Below are 12797 nucleotides of genomic sequence, written 5' to 3'. Positions count from 1 at the left end.
TCTGGCCAGAATCCTTAGGGCATTGCTACTCAGTGGGGCTCTGGGAGCAGCAGCAGCACCATTTCTAGGGAGCTTGCCAGTAATCTAGGAGCTCAGGCCCTGCCCCAGAGTTGAGAAATAAGAATCTGCATTTTAACCAGATGCCCAGGTGATGTCCAGCACAGGAAGCTGGGCCTTAAGAACAGAGAGCCAAGGAGCAGAGCGAGGGTGTGCAGACCTTAGGTTTCTGCTCGTCCATCCCACTCCTCCCACCCTTAGAGAAGATTCGGAGGCCTTCTTGGGGGAGTAGAGGGGGCCTGGGGTGGGTGTGGGGTCTCACGGCAAAGAGAGAGTGGCTGGACCACAGCCTGCCTAATCCCCCTTGCACTGCACCTCAGGCCCCAAACAGCTTGGGCCAGGAAGGCATTAGGGAAATGTGGGGGACACAGGAATCCCCCCAGACTGACTTCCTGCCTGGCCGGAGGCCTCACACTACCCCAACTTCCTGTACCTCACATGATCCCCCATCCCCCAATACACACACACACACACACACACACACACACACAGAGTCTCTGGGTTTTTTGGGGAGTTTTTTTGGTTTTTTTTTTTTTTTTTTTAGATGGAGTTTTGCTCTTGTGGCCCACGCTGGAGTGCAGCGGCAGAATCTCGGCTCACTGCAATCTCCACCTCCCAGGTTCAAGCGATTCTCCTGCCTCAGCCTCCCGAGTAGCTGGGATTACAGGTGCGAGCCACCTTCCTGGCTAATTTTTGTATTTTTAGTAGAGACAGGGTTTCACCATGTTGGCCAGGCTGGTCCGGAACTCCTGACCTCACGTGATCCACCCGCCTGGGCCTCCCAAAGTGCTGGGATTACAGATGTGAGCCACTGCACCTGGCCAGTCTCTGGGTTTTAACTCCTGCTTGCCCATTCAACTCTTTTGTGAAAACCATGTCAACGAGAATGAACTACTGTAATGGGGTCAACATTTGTGTGTGAACACAAAGGAACCCCATCCTGATAAAGGAAGTAATTCAACAGACTCAAAAAGCTCTGGGCCTGAAGATAATTTATAGGACTATCTATGTGAGCAGAAAGCTAGAAAGAGCCCAAATACTCAGAAATAGGACAGCAGTTAGTAAATTATAGTAAATTACCCTCCATCAATATAATGGACCACTAGGCAGACCTTAATAAGAATAATTATGAGGAAGCTATTGGATCAACTTAATGGCATCACATGATCCTGGGCCTTTGAGGCCAAGGTGTTTGGAACACCAGCTTTGTGATTTGTTTTTTCATTTTGTTTTGTATAGATGAGGTCTCATTATGTTGCCTAGGCTGGTTTTGAATTCCTGGCCTCAAGCAATCATCCCACCTTGGCCTCCCAAAGTGCCGGCTTTGTGATTTATTAATAGTAGGAGTTGGACGAATAACCTGATCTCTGAGGTTAAAGGCATCTGTAAAATAGAGATAATGATACTCACCTCACAATGTTGTTAAGAGGATAAAATGATATCATATATCCAGAAGTCCTGGCCCAGTGCTGGCATTTTTGTAGGCAAAAGTTCATAGTGATGTGTTCCTCATGGTGACAGCCACATAGAAATATACAGTAGGGTGCACAGGAGTGAGGGTTCGAGGCTTAGACAGAAAAAGTTAAAATGCCATCATGGTAGAGTTATAGGAGATATCATTTTATTTTTCTCCTTCGTGTGGACTTTAGGTGCAGAGGGTTAAATTAGTCATCCTCCTGAGGTCAGGGCAGATTATCATCAACTGTTCTTGTTTCCTTTCCTTCTTCCTTTTCTCATTTCATTTCTTCTTTTCTTCCTCTTTCTTTTTTTTTGAGACGGAGTCTCGCTCTGCTGCCCAGGCTGGAGTGCAGGGCCACGATCTCAGCTCACTGCAAACTCCGCTTCCCGGGATTCATGCCATTCTCCTGCCTCAGCCTCCCAAGTAGCTGGGACTACAGGCACCCACTACCACACCTGGCTAATTTTTTGTATTTTTAGTAGAGATGGGGTTTTACCGTGTTAGCCAGATGGTCTTAATCTCCTGACCTCGTGATCTGCCCACCTCGGCCTCCCAAAGTGCTGGGATTTCAGGCATGAGCCACTGCGCCTGGACGTCTTTCTTTTCTTTTCTTTTTTTTTTTTTCTGAGACGGAGTCTTGCTCTATCACCCAGGCTGGAGTGCAATGGCACCATCTTGGCTCACTGCAACCTCTGCCTCCTGGGTTTAAGTGATTCTCTTGCCTCAGCCTCCTGAGAAGCTGGGATCACAGGCACCCGCCACCATGCCCGGCTAATTTTTGCATTTTTTAGTACAGATGCGTTTTCACCATGTTGCCTAGGCTGGTCTCGAACTCCTGACTGACCTCAAGTGATCCTCCTGCGTCGGTCTCCCAAAGTGTCTGGATTACAGGCGTGAGCCACCGCACCTGGCCTGCTCTTTCTCTTTTGTCCTCATTCCCTGCTCCTATTTTCTTCCCCCTCCACAGCAACCATTCTAACTTGTTTAATTTGTTTCTTTTTATATGAGTGGGTTCTTGAAAATATGCGTCGTTGTTGTTTTAAATTTTATTATGAAAATTTTTATACACAAAAGTAGAGAATGAGGCCGGGCGCGGTGGCTCACGCTTGTAATCCCAGCACTTTGGGAGGCCGAGGCGGGCGGATCATGAGGTCAGGAGATCGAGACCATGGTGAAACCCCGTCTCTACTAAAAAAATAGAAAAAATTAGCCGGGCGTGGTGGCGGGCGCCTGTAGTCCCAGCTACTCGGTGAGGCTGAGGCAGGAGAATGGCGTGAACCCGGGAGGGGGAGCTTGCAGTGAGCCGAGATTGCGCCACCGCACTCCAGCCTGGGCTACAGAGCGAGACTCCGTCTCAAAAAAAAAAAAAAAAAAAAAAAAAAAGTAGAGAATGAATCCCAATGTACTCATTTGTCAAATTCAGAAATTATCAGCTGGGCATGGTGGCTAATGTCTGTAATCCCAGCACTGTGGGAGGTTGAGGAGGGAGGATCGCTTGAGCCCAGGAGTTCAAGGCTGCAGTGAGCTAAGATCATGCCACTGCATGCCAGCCTGGACAACAGAGCCAAACTTATTCTCTTAAAAAATAATAAAATAGGTTGGGCACGGTGGCTTACACTGTAATCCCAGCACTTTGGGAGGCCGAGGCAGGCGGATCACGAGATCAAGAGATCAAGACCATCTGGCCAGCATGGTGAAACCCCGTCTCTACCAAAAATACAAAAATTAGCTGGGTGTGGTGGCACGTGCCTGTAGCCCCAGCTACTCGGGAGGCTGAGGCAGGAGAATCGCTTGAACCCAGGAGTCAGAGGTTGCAGTGAGCCAAGATCGTGCCACTGCACTCCAGCCTGGGCGACAGAGCAAGACTCCGTCTCAAAAAAAAAAAAAAAAAAAATTAGCTGAGTGTGGTTGCACATGCCTGTAATCCCAGCTACTCGGGAGGCTGAGGCAGGAGAATCGCTTGAACCCAGGAGGCAGAGGCTGCAGTGAGCCAAGATGGCACCACTGCACTCCATCCCGGGCGACAGAGCGAGACTCTGTCAAAAAAAATAATAATAATAATAATGATAAAATAAAAACAAAAATTATCAAAATTGTGCCTTGAAATCTTGCTTAAATCTTTGCCAAAAATACATTTGCTTTATCTTCCTCTTTTTTCCCTTTGCTGAAATACTTTAAATCCCATACTTCACGCCATTTCACCCCTATATATATATATATATTTTTTTTTTGAGACAGAGTCTCGCTCTGTTGCCCAGGCTGGAGTGCAGTGGTGTGATCTCGGCTCACTGCAAGCTCCGCCTCCCGGGTTCACGCCATTCTCCTGCCTCAGCCTCCTGAGTAGCTGGGACTACAGGCGCCCACCACCACGCCCAGCTAATTTTTTTGTATTTTTAGTAGAGATGGGGTTTCACTGTGTTAGCCAGGATGGTCTTGATCTCCTGACCTCGTGATCCACCCACCTCGGCCTCCCAAAGTGCTGGGATTACAGGCATGAGCCACCGCACCCGGCCTCACCCCTATATTCTTTAGCTATGCATCCCCCATCATTGAACCTAACCACAATGCTATCACACCCAACAAAATTAGCAGTAATACCCTCATATCATCTCATAGCTAATCCATAACCAACATTTCTAAATTGTCTCAAAATGTACCTTTACACTTGGTTTGTCACATGTGTGTATTTCTATACATAATCAGCATTATGTTCTAGATCTTGATCTGTTGGTTCCTCTTTTTTTTTCTTCGTTTCTTTTTCTTTTTGTCTTTTTTTTTTTTTTTTTTTTGAGACAGGATCTCACTCTCACCCATGCTGGAGTACAGTGGCACAATCACAGCTCATTGCAGCCTCCACCTTCCAGGCTCAAGGGATCCTCCCACCTCAGCCTCCCTGGTAGCTGGGACCACAGGCATGTGCCACCATGCCCAACTAAAGTTTTTTTGTAGAGACAGGGTCTTTTTTTTTTTTTTTTTGAGACAGAGTCTCGCTGTCGCCCAGGCTGGAGTTCAGTGGCACAATCTTGGCTCACTGCAGGCTCCGCCCCCCAGGGTTCACACCATTCTCCTGCCTCAGCCTCCCGAGTAGCTGGGACTACAGGCGCCTGCCACCATGCCCCGCTAATTTTTTTGTATTTTTAGTAGAGACGGGGTTTCACCGTGTTAGCCAGGATGGTCTCTATCTCCTGACCTCGTGATCCGCCCGCCTCGGCCTCCCAAAGTGCTGGGATTACAGGCACCTGCCACCATGCCCCGCTAATTTTTTTGTATTTTTAGTAGAGACGGGGTTTCACTGTGTTAGCCAGGATGGTCTCTATCTCCTGACCTCGTGATCCGCCCGCCTCGGCCTCCCAAAGTGCTGGGACTACAGGCGCCTGCCACCATGCCCCGCTAATTTTTTTGTATTTTTAGTAGAGACGGGGTTTCACTGTGTTAGCCAGGATGGTCTTTATCTCCTGACCTCGTGATCCGCCCACCTCGGCCTCCCAAAGTGCTGGGATTACAGGCGTGAGCCACCATGCCCAGACTGAGACAGGGTCTTGCCATGTTGCCCAGGCTGCTCTCCGACTCCTTGGCTCAAGCGATCCTCCCACCTCGGCCTCCCAAAGTGCTGGGGATTACAGGCATGAGCCACCACGCCTGGCCTTTCTTTTCTTACAAAGCCACCAGTTCCTCTCCCATGATAACTCACTAATCCATTAATCCATTAATTCATTCATCCATGAATGGATTAGTCCATTCATGAAGGCAGAGCCTTCATGACCCAATCATCTCTTAAGAGCCCTACCTCTTGGCTGGCGCAATGGCTCACACCTGTAATCCAGAACTTTGGGAGGCCGAGGTGGACGATCACCTGAGGTCAGAAGTTCAAGACCAGCCTGACCAACATGGAGAAACCCCGTCTCTACTAAAAATAGAAAATTAAGCCAGGCGCGGTGGCTCACGCCTGTAATCCCAGCACTTTGGGAGGCAGACGCAGGCGGATCATGAGGTCAGAAGATCAAGACCATCCTGGCTAACACGGTGAAACCCTGTCTCTACTAAAAATACAAAAAATTAGCGGGGCATGGTGGTGGGCACCTATAGTCCCAGCTACTCGGGAAGCTGAGGCAGGAGAATGGCGTGAACCTAGGAGGCAGAGCTTTCAGTGAGCCAAGATCTTGCCACTGCACTCCAGCCTAGGTGACAGAGCAAGACTCTGTCTCAAAAAAAAAAAAAAAAAAATATATATATATATATATAAAATTAGCTGGGCGTGGTGGTGCATGCCTGTAATCCCAGTTATTCGGGAGGCTGAGGGAGGAGAGTCGCTTGAACCGGGGAGGCAGAGGTTGCGGTGAGCCAAGATGGCGCCACTGCACTCCAGCCTGGGCAACAAAAGCGAAACTCTCTCCCCCACAAAAAAAAAAAAAAGTCCTACTTCTCTCCGGGCATGGTGGCTCATGCCTGTAATTCCAGCACTTTGGGAGGCGGAGGCGGGCAGATCACAAGGTCAGGAACTCAAGACCAGCCTGGCCAACATGGTGAAACCCCATCTCTACTAAAAATACAAAAATTAGCTGGGTGTGATGGCGGGCACCTGTAGTCCCAACTACTCAGGAGGCTGAGGCAGGAGAATCACTTGAACCCGGGAGGCAGAGGTTGCAGTGAGCCAAGATCACACCACTACACTCCAGCCTGGGCAACAAGAGCAAAACTCCTCAAAAAAAAAAAAAAAAAAAAAAAAATCTCATATATGGAGTCCTGTCTCTGTCTTCTCCATTGTGTTTCTTCAGACTATTTCATGGCTATTTTTTATTATTAAAGTTTTAGAGAATGCCTTAATATCTGGTAGACCAATTCCTCCTTGTATTAGGATAGGGTAGATTATCTTGTGGTGATAACCCCAAATCTCAGTGGCTTAATCCATGAATGTTTATCTCCCACTTACACAAGATCCACTGCATTTCTCCGTGGCAGCTTCCTTCATGTGGGGCTCATGGATCCAAGCTGATTATATCTGTGGCGAAACTGAAATATATGACTTCCAGGTCACTTTGGCAGAAGAAGAAAGGGCTGGAGGATGCACACAAGCTCTTAAATGCCTGAGCTGGGCAATGACAAAGTCACTGTGCTTACAGCCCATTGACCAGAACTGTCATGTGGCCCTGCCTAACTTCAAAGAGGCCCCAAAATGGGAAGAAGCCAAGGATATTCAAAGCAGACTAAAATGCCTCCAACCAAACGCCTCAATTCTTTTTCATAAAGATAATTTAGCTATAATGAGGGCCTTTATTCTTACTCTTATTGTAGTCTTCCAAAAAATTCAATTGGAAATTTGATTCAGATTGCTTAAATGTTTATAATGTTGTTAGCACATCTTTTTTTTTATTTTTTATTTTTTAATTTGAAACAGATTTTCGCTCTGTCGCCCAGACTGGCGTGCAGTGGTGCGATCTCAGCTCACTGCAACCTCCATCTCCCGGGTTCAAGCAATTCTCATGCCTCAGCCTCCCAAGTAGCTGGGACTACAGGCAACCGCCACCATACCCGGCTAATTTTTGCATTTTTTTAGTAGAGACAGGCTTTCACCATGTTGGCCAGGCTGGTCACAAACACCTGACCTCAAGTGATCCACCCATCCTGGCCTCTCAAAGTGCTAGGATTACAGGCATGAGCCACTGTGCCTGGTCTTATTTTAATGAGAAAGACCATCTACCCTAACAAGTCCAAAGGCTGAGGCTGGAATGCTACCTCTTCCTTTATCCTTTATGTCCCTGAAAGCTCCCACTACTGGGCTCTCAAGCCCTAGGTTTATATTTATTCTTTTTTTTTTTAAAGGATCTCACGCTGTCGCTCTCTTGCCCAGGCCAGAATGCAATGGTGTGATCTCGGCTCATTGCAACCTTTACCTCCCAGGCTAAAGGGATCCTCCCACTTCAGCCTCCTAAGTAGCTGGGACTATAGGCACACACCACCATGCCTGGCTAAATTTTGTGTTTTTTGTAGAGATGGAGTCTCGCTATGTTGCCCAAGCAGATCTCAAACTCCTGAGCTCAAGCGATCCTCCCACCTCAGCCTCCCAAAGTTCTGGAACTACAGGAGTGAGCCACCATGCAGGCCTGTATTTATTCTTGCAGTTGTGCAGCACTCTCCATTTTGATTTTTGTTGCTTATGCACGTCTAATCTCTCCCAGCTGAGTGGAAGATCCCAGAAGCAGGGACTTTAGGTCGAGCATTTCTTTCCTCCTCCCACCTACACCCGACCCCCCTGTTCCTAGCACAGTTTATGGGAAGACTGCACCCTAAGTCCAGTGTTGAGGCCAGGGTGGGGTTGGAAACTTGGGAGAGGTCTTGAAGGGTAAGAACCAGGGATAGGAACCCCACTCCTCTTCGTTGGAGAGAGGCAGAGCCTGGAACTTGGAAACTCTGTGGTGCCCTGTGGCCATGCAGGGCATCACATCACATGGTCAGGGGGCTGAGCTTGCTGACATGCTAATTCAGGTTTCTCTTCTTCTTATAAAGCTATCAGTTCCCCTCTAACCATTCATTATGAATGAATTAATCCATTCATGAGGGCAGCCCTCAAGATCCCTATCATCTCTCGCTCTGTCACCCAGGCTGGAGTGCAGTGGCGCTATCTCGGCTCACTGCAACCTCCGCCTCCCGGGTTCAAGCAATTCTCCTGCTTCAGCCTCCTGAGTAGCTGGGACTACAGGCGCCCGCCACCACGCCCAGCTAATTTTTGTATTTTTAGTAGAGACGGGGTTTCACCATATTGGCCAGGCTGGTCTGGAACTCCTGACCTTGTGATCTGCCCGCCTCGGCCTCCCAAAGTGCTGGGATTACAGCCGTGAGCCACCGCACCCGGCTCCTATCATCTCTTAAAGGTCTCACCTTTCTCGTTTTTTTTTTGTTGTTTTTTTTTGAGATGGAGTTTGGCTCTTGTCACCCAGGCTGGAGTGCAATAGCATGGTGGCATGATCTCGGCTCACCACAACCTCCACCTCCCGGGTTCAAGCGATTCTCCTACCTCAGCCTCCCAAGTAGCTGGGAATACAGGCGCCCGCCACCATGCTGGGTTAATTCTTGTATTTTTAGTAGAGATATAGTTTCACCATGTTGGCCAGGCTGGCAAACTCCTGACCTCAGGTGATCTGCCCGCCTGGACCTCCCAAAGTGCTGGGATTACAGGCATGAGCCACCGCGCCTGGCTAGCCTCACCTTTCTCTTTTGCTCTCAGTCTTCTAGGCCCCTTCCCTCTTTGGGCCCTATCAAGGTGTTGAGAGTTGTTGGGTGGGGGATGGTGTCACTCCTGGACTGGGTAATAAACCCTTTTCTCCTCTGATCACTGCTAACAAGGTGTGTCATATTTGAGAGGTTTGTTTCTGTCTCTTTGTAAAGGAGGGGTCTGGGTTCTCAGTTTTGCTGAGCATATGGAACAGTTCTAGGGCTGTGTGACAGGATGTGACCCAGGGCTGGCAGGCTGCATGGACATGAGAGGTGGAAATTGAGACGGCAGAGAGCAGAATGGGCTGAAGAAGTAGCTTTTAGTATTTATTGAGCACATACTATGTGCTAGGCACAGTTCCAGGTGCTTTCCATGTTCTTACTCTTTCCCTCCTCACAATAACCCTGTGAGGTCGGCTCTAGCCCCATTTTACTGATAAGGAAACTGAAGCACAGAGAAGATAAGGAACTCACCCTAGGTCATACGGCTTCTAAGAGGCAGGGTAGGATTCAGATGCACAGCTGTTTGACCAAGAGCCTGGTATCCTTCTACAACTCTATGCCATCAAGCTTATGTAGTCCAGAAACAGAAGGCTTGTGGAGAAGAGGAACTAGACTTTGGACACTGGATAGAATTCAAGTTGGGGGCATGCACGGTGGCTCACACCTGTAATCCCAGCACTTTGGGAGGCTGAGGTGGGCGGATCACCTGAGGTCAGGAGTTTGAGACCAGTCTGACCAACATGGTGAAACCCTGTCTCTACTAAATATACAAAAAATAGCTGGGTGTGGGGGCGTGCGCCTGTAATCCCAGCTACTTGGGAGGCTGAGGCAGGACAATCGCTTGAACCCGGGAGGTGGAGTTGCAGTGAACTGAGATGAGATCGTGCCACTGGGCTCCAGCCTGGGCGACAAGGGCAAAACTCTGTCTCAAAAAAAAAGGAATTCAAGTTGTTCTCAAGGGTCAGGGAGAATGGAGGGTGGCGTACCTTCCAGGTAGGTAGGGGAGTGGTTTGGCCAAGGGCAGGGAGGTGGGAATGGTGTATGGACAGCACAGGGAAGTCTTGACTGGAGAGGTGAGTCCTTCTAGAACAGGTTCATATAAGATGGAAAAAGCAAGGTCAGGTTTGAAGAATCCTAACTGCCAAGAAGGGTTTGGACTTGATTCAGGAGGCATTAGGGAGTCTTGCAGGTTCTTGGTCTGGGAAGTGACATGATTAAAGTGATTCACCTGGAAGCGAATTCATACAGGAGGAATTCGCTGTAAGGAGGCAAACTGGGAATCTGTGCATGTCAGTGAGTCAGTAGCAGAGGCAGGTGGACATAGCCCATGCTCTCGTAGGACCTGCAGTCAGCATGGGGGCCCGATGTTCAGCAAGAGTGAGCACTGGCTGGCCACGGTGCTCACGCCTGTAATCCCAGCACCTTGGGAGGGGCTGAAGTGGGCAGATGCCTTGAGCCCAGGAGTTTGAGACCAGCCTGGGCAACGTGGCAAAACCCTGTCTCCAAAAAAAAAAAATTATTCAGGCGTGGTGGCACGCGCCTATAGTCTCAGTATTCGAGAGGCTGCGGTGGGAGCACCACTTCAGCCCAGGAGGTCAAGGCTTCAGTGAGCCGTGATCGCGCCACTGCACTCCAGCCTGGGTGACACAGTGAGACCTTGTCTCAAAAACAAAACAAAAGAAAACACTAGTATTGTGCAGGGAGTGGCAGGAGCAAAGGGAGCTGGAGTTAGGCAGGGCTTCTTGGAGGCAGAGACATTTGATCTGACTCCCGAGGGACAAGCAGTAACTGTCCCAGTGATGAGAGAGGTGGAATATCTTGAAGGAATACAGTCTATGAAACGGAATATATCTGAGAAGTAGCCTGAAGAGAAATGGGTGAAATTTGCTCGGCAAAGTGAAGTGACATCATGGAAAGCCTGCTGGGTTGGCAGACCACATGGTGACCTCAGAAGGTTTTCTTTCCCATGTACCTGGGCCCAAAGCCAGCTGACAGGAGGTAAGGAAGGAAGGGCTGGATGAGGAAGCAGAAGCAGGAGGTGTGGGTTATGGTCTGAGGGCCCAGCAGGAGTGCTCAGCTGACTTTTTCCCAAGATGGACCAGAAAATGCTTTGCAGGCTAGGGGGACACATTCACACTCACACACATCAAATCATCTCTCTCCTTCCGTTAAAACATATCTTTGTATTTTCAGATTTCAAAAATAATACATGTATAAAACACTTAAATTACAGAATGATTTAACATAGAGAAAAAAAAATCTCCAGTAATTTGGCCAAGTGTGGTGGCTCATGCCTGTAATCCCAGTAGTTTGGGAGGCCAAGGCAGGAGGATCACTTGAGGTCAGGAGTTCAAGACCAGCCTGGGCAACATGGTGAGACTTTGTGTCTACTAAAAATTTAAAAATTAGCCAGGTGTGGTGGTGTTCACCTGTAGTCCCAGCTACTCGAGAGGCTAAAGTGGGAGGATCACTTCAGCCCAGGACTTTGAGGCTACAGTGAGCTATGATGGTACCACTGCTCTCCAGCAGAGTAAGACAGAGTGGGAAGCTGTCTCTAAAAACACAAAACACAAAACAAAAAAACCTCTAGTAGCAGCTGTTAATAATTTAGAGTATATTCCTCCAGATTTATTATATGTGAACACTAATTTACGTATATATTTTTCTTTCTTTCTTTTTTTTTTTTTTTTTTGAGACAGGGTCTTGCTCTGTCTCCCAGGCTGGAGTGCAATGGCACGATCTTGGCTCACTGCAACCTCCACCTCCTGGGCTCAAGTGATTTTCCCACCTCAGCCTCCCTAGTAGCTGGGACCACAGGCATGTTTCACTATGCCCAGCTAATTTTTTGTATTTTTGGTAGAGGTAGGGTTTCATCATGTTGCCCAGGCTGGTCTCGAACTCTTGGACTCAAGTGATTCCACCCGCCTCAGGCTCCCAAAGTGCTGGGATTACAGGCGTGAGCCACCGCGCCCAGCCTACCTTATGTATATTTTAAAATAGAGCATGTCTATATGTATGTATGCATTTTTTTTTTTTTTTAATTTTAGACAGCGTCCTGCTCTGTCGCCTAGTCTGGAGTACAGTGGCTCAATCATGGCTCACTGCAGCCTCAACCTCCCGGGCTCAAGTAATCCTCCTACCTCAGCCTCTGGAATAGCTAGGACGACAGGCACCCACCACCACACCCAGCCAATTAAAAAATAAAATTTTGTAGAGACAAGGTCTTCCTATGTTGCGTAGGCTGGTCTCAAACTCCTGGGCCCAAGCGATCCTCCCACCTCGACCTCCCAAAGTGCTGGGATTATAGGCGTGAGTCATTCCATCTGGCCCTTATATAATTTTTTAAACAAAACTTCAAAATACATGAAGTTAAAACTAATGGAACTGAAAGGAGAATCTACCATTATGGCAGGAAACTACCACTACTCTCTCAATAATCGGTAGAACTAGTAGACAGAAAATCGTGAAGGATAGAGAACACCTAAACAGCACTAGCAACCAACTTGACCTAATTTATCTTCAGGGGACACTCCACCCAACTACAGCAAAATACATATTCTTTTCAAATGCCCGTGGATCATTCACCTTAAAACAGACAACATTCTGGGCCACAAACACAAACCTTAACAAATTTAAAAGAATGGAAATCACAGAAAACATAGCCTATGTTCATAACATTATTAAATTATAAATCAATAACAGAAAGACATCTAGCAAATCCCTAAATATTTGTTTTTGTTTGTTTGTTTTGAGATGGAGTCTCTCTCTGTCGCCCAGGCTGGAGTACAGTGGCGCGATCTCGGCTCATTGCAACCTCCGCCTCCCGGGTTCAAGCAATTCTCCTGCCTCAGCCTCCCGAGTAGCTGGGATTACAGGCGTGTGCCACTATGACCAGCTAATTTTTGTATTCTTAATAGAGACGACGGGGTTTCACCATGTTGGCCAGGCTGCTCTCAAACTCCTGACCTCAAATGATCTGCTCCCCTTGGCCTCCCAAAGTGTTGGGATTACAGGCATGAGCCACAGCGCCAGGCCACAAATCCCTAAGTATTTGGAAAGTAAAACAATG

The sequence above is a fragment of the Symphalangus syndactylus genome, chromosome 20, assembly GCF_028878055.3.
Source record: "Symphalangus syndactylus isolate Jambi chromosome 20, NHGRI_mSymSyn1-v2.1_pri, whole genome shotgun sequence".
In the NCBI taxonomy this organism is placed as follows: Eukaryota; Metazoa; Chordata; class Mammalia; order Primates; family Hylobatidae; genus Symphalangus; species Symphalangus syndactylus.
The sequence above is the reverse complement of the archived record's forward strand: the minus strand, read 5'-3'. Positions refer to the sequence as shown.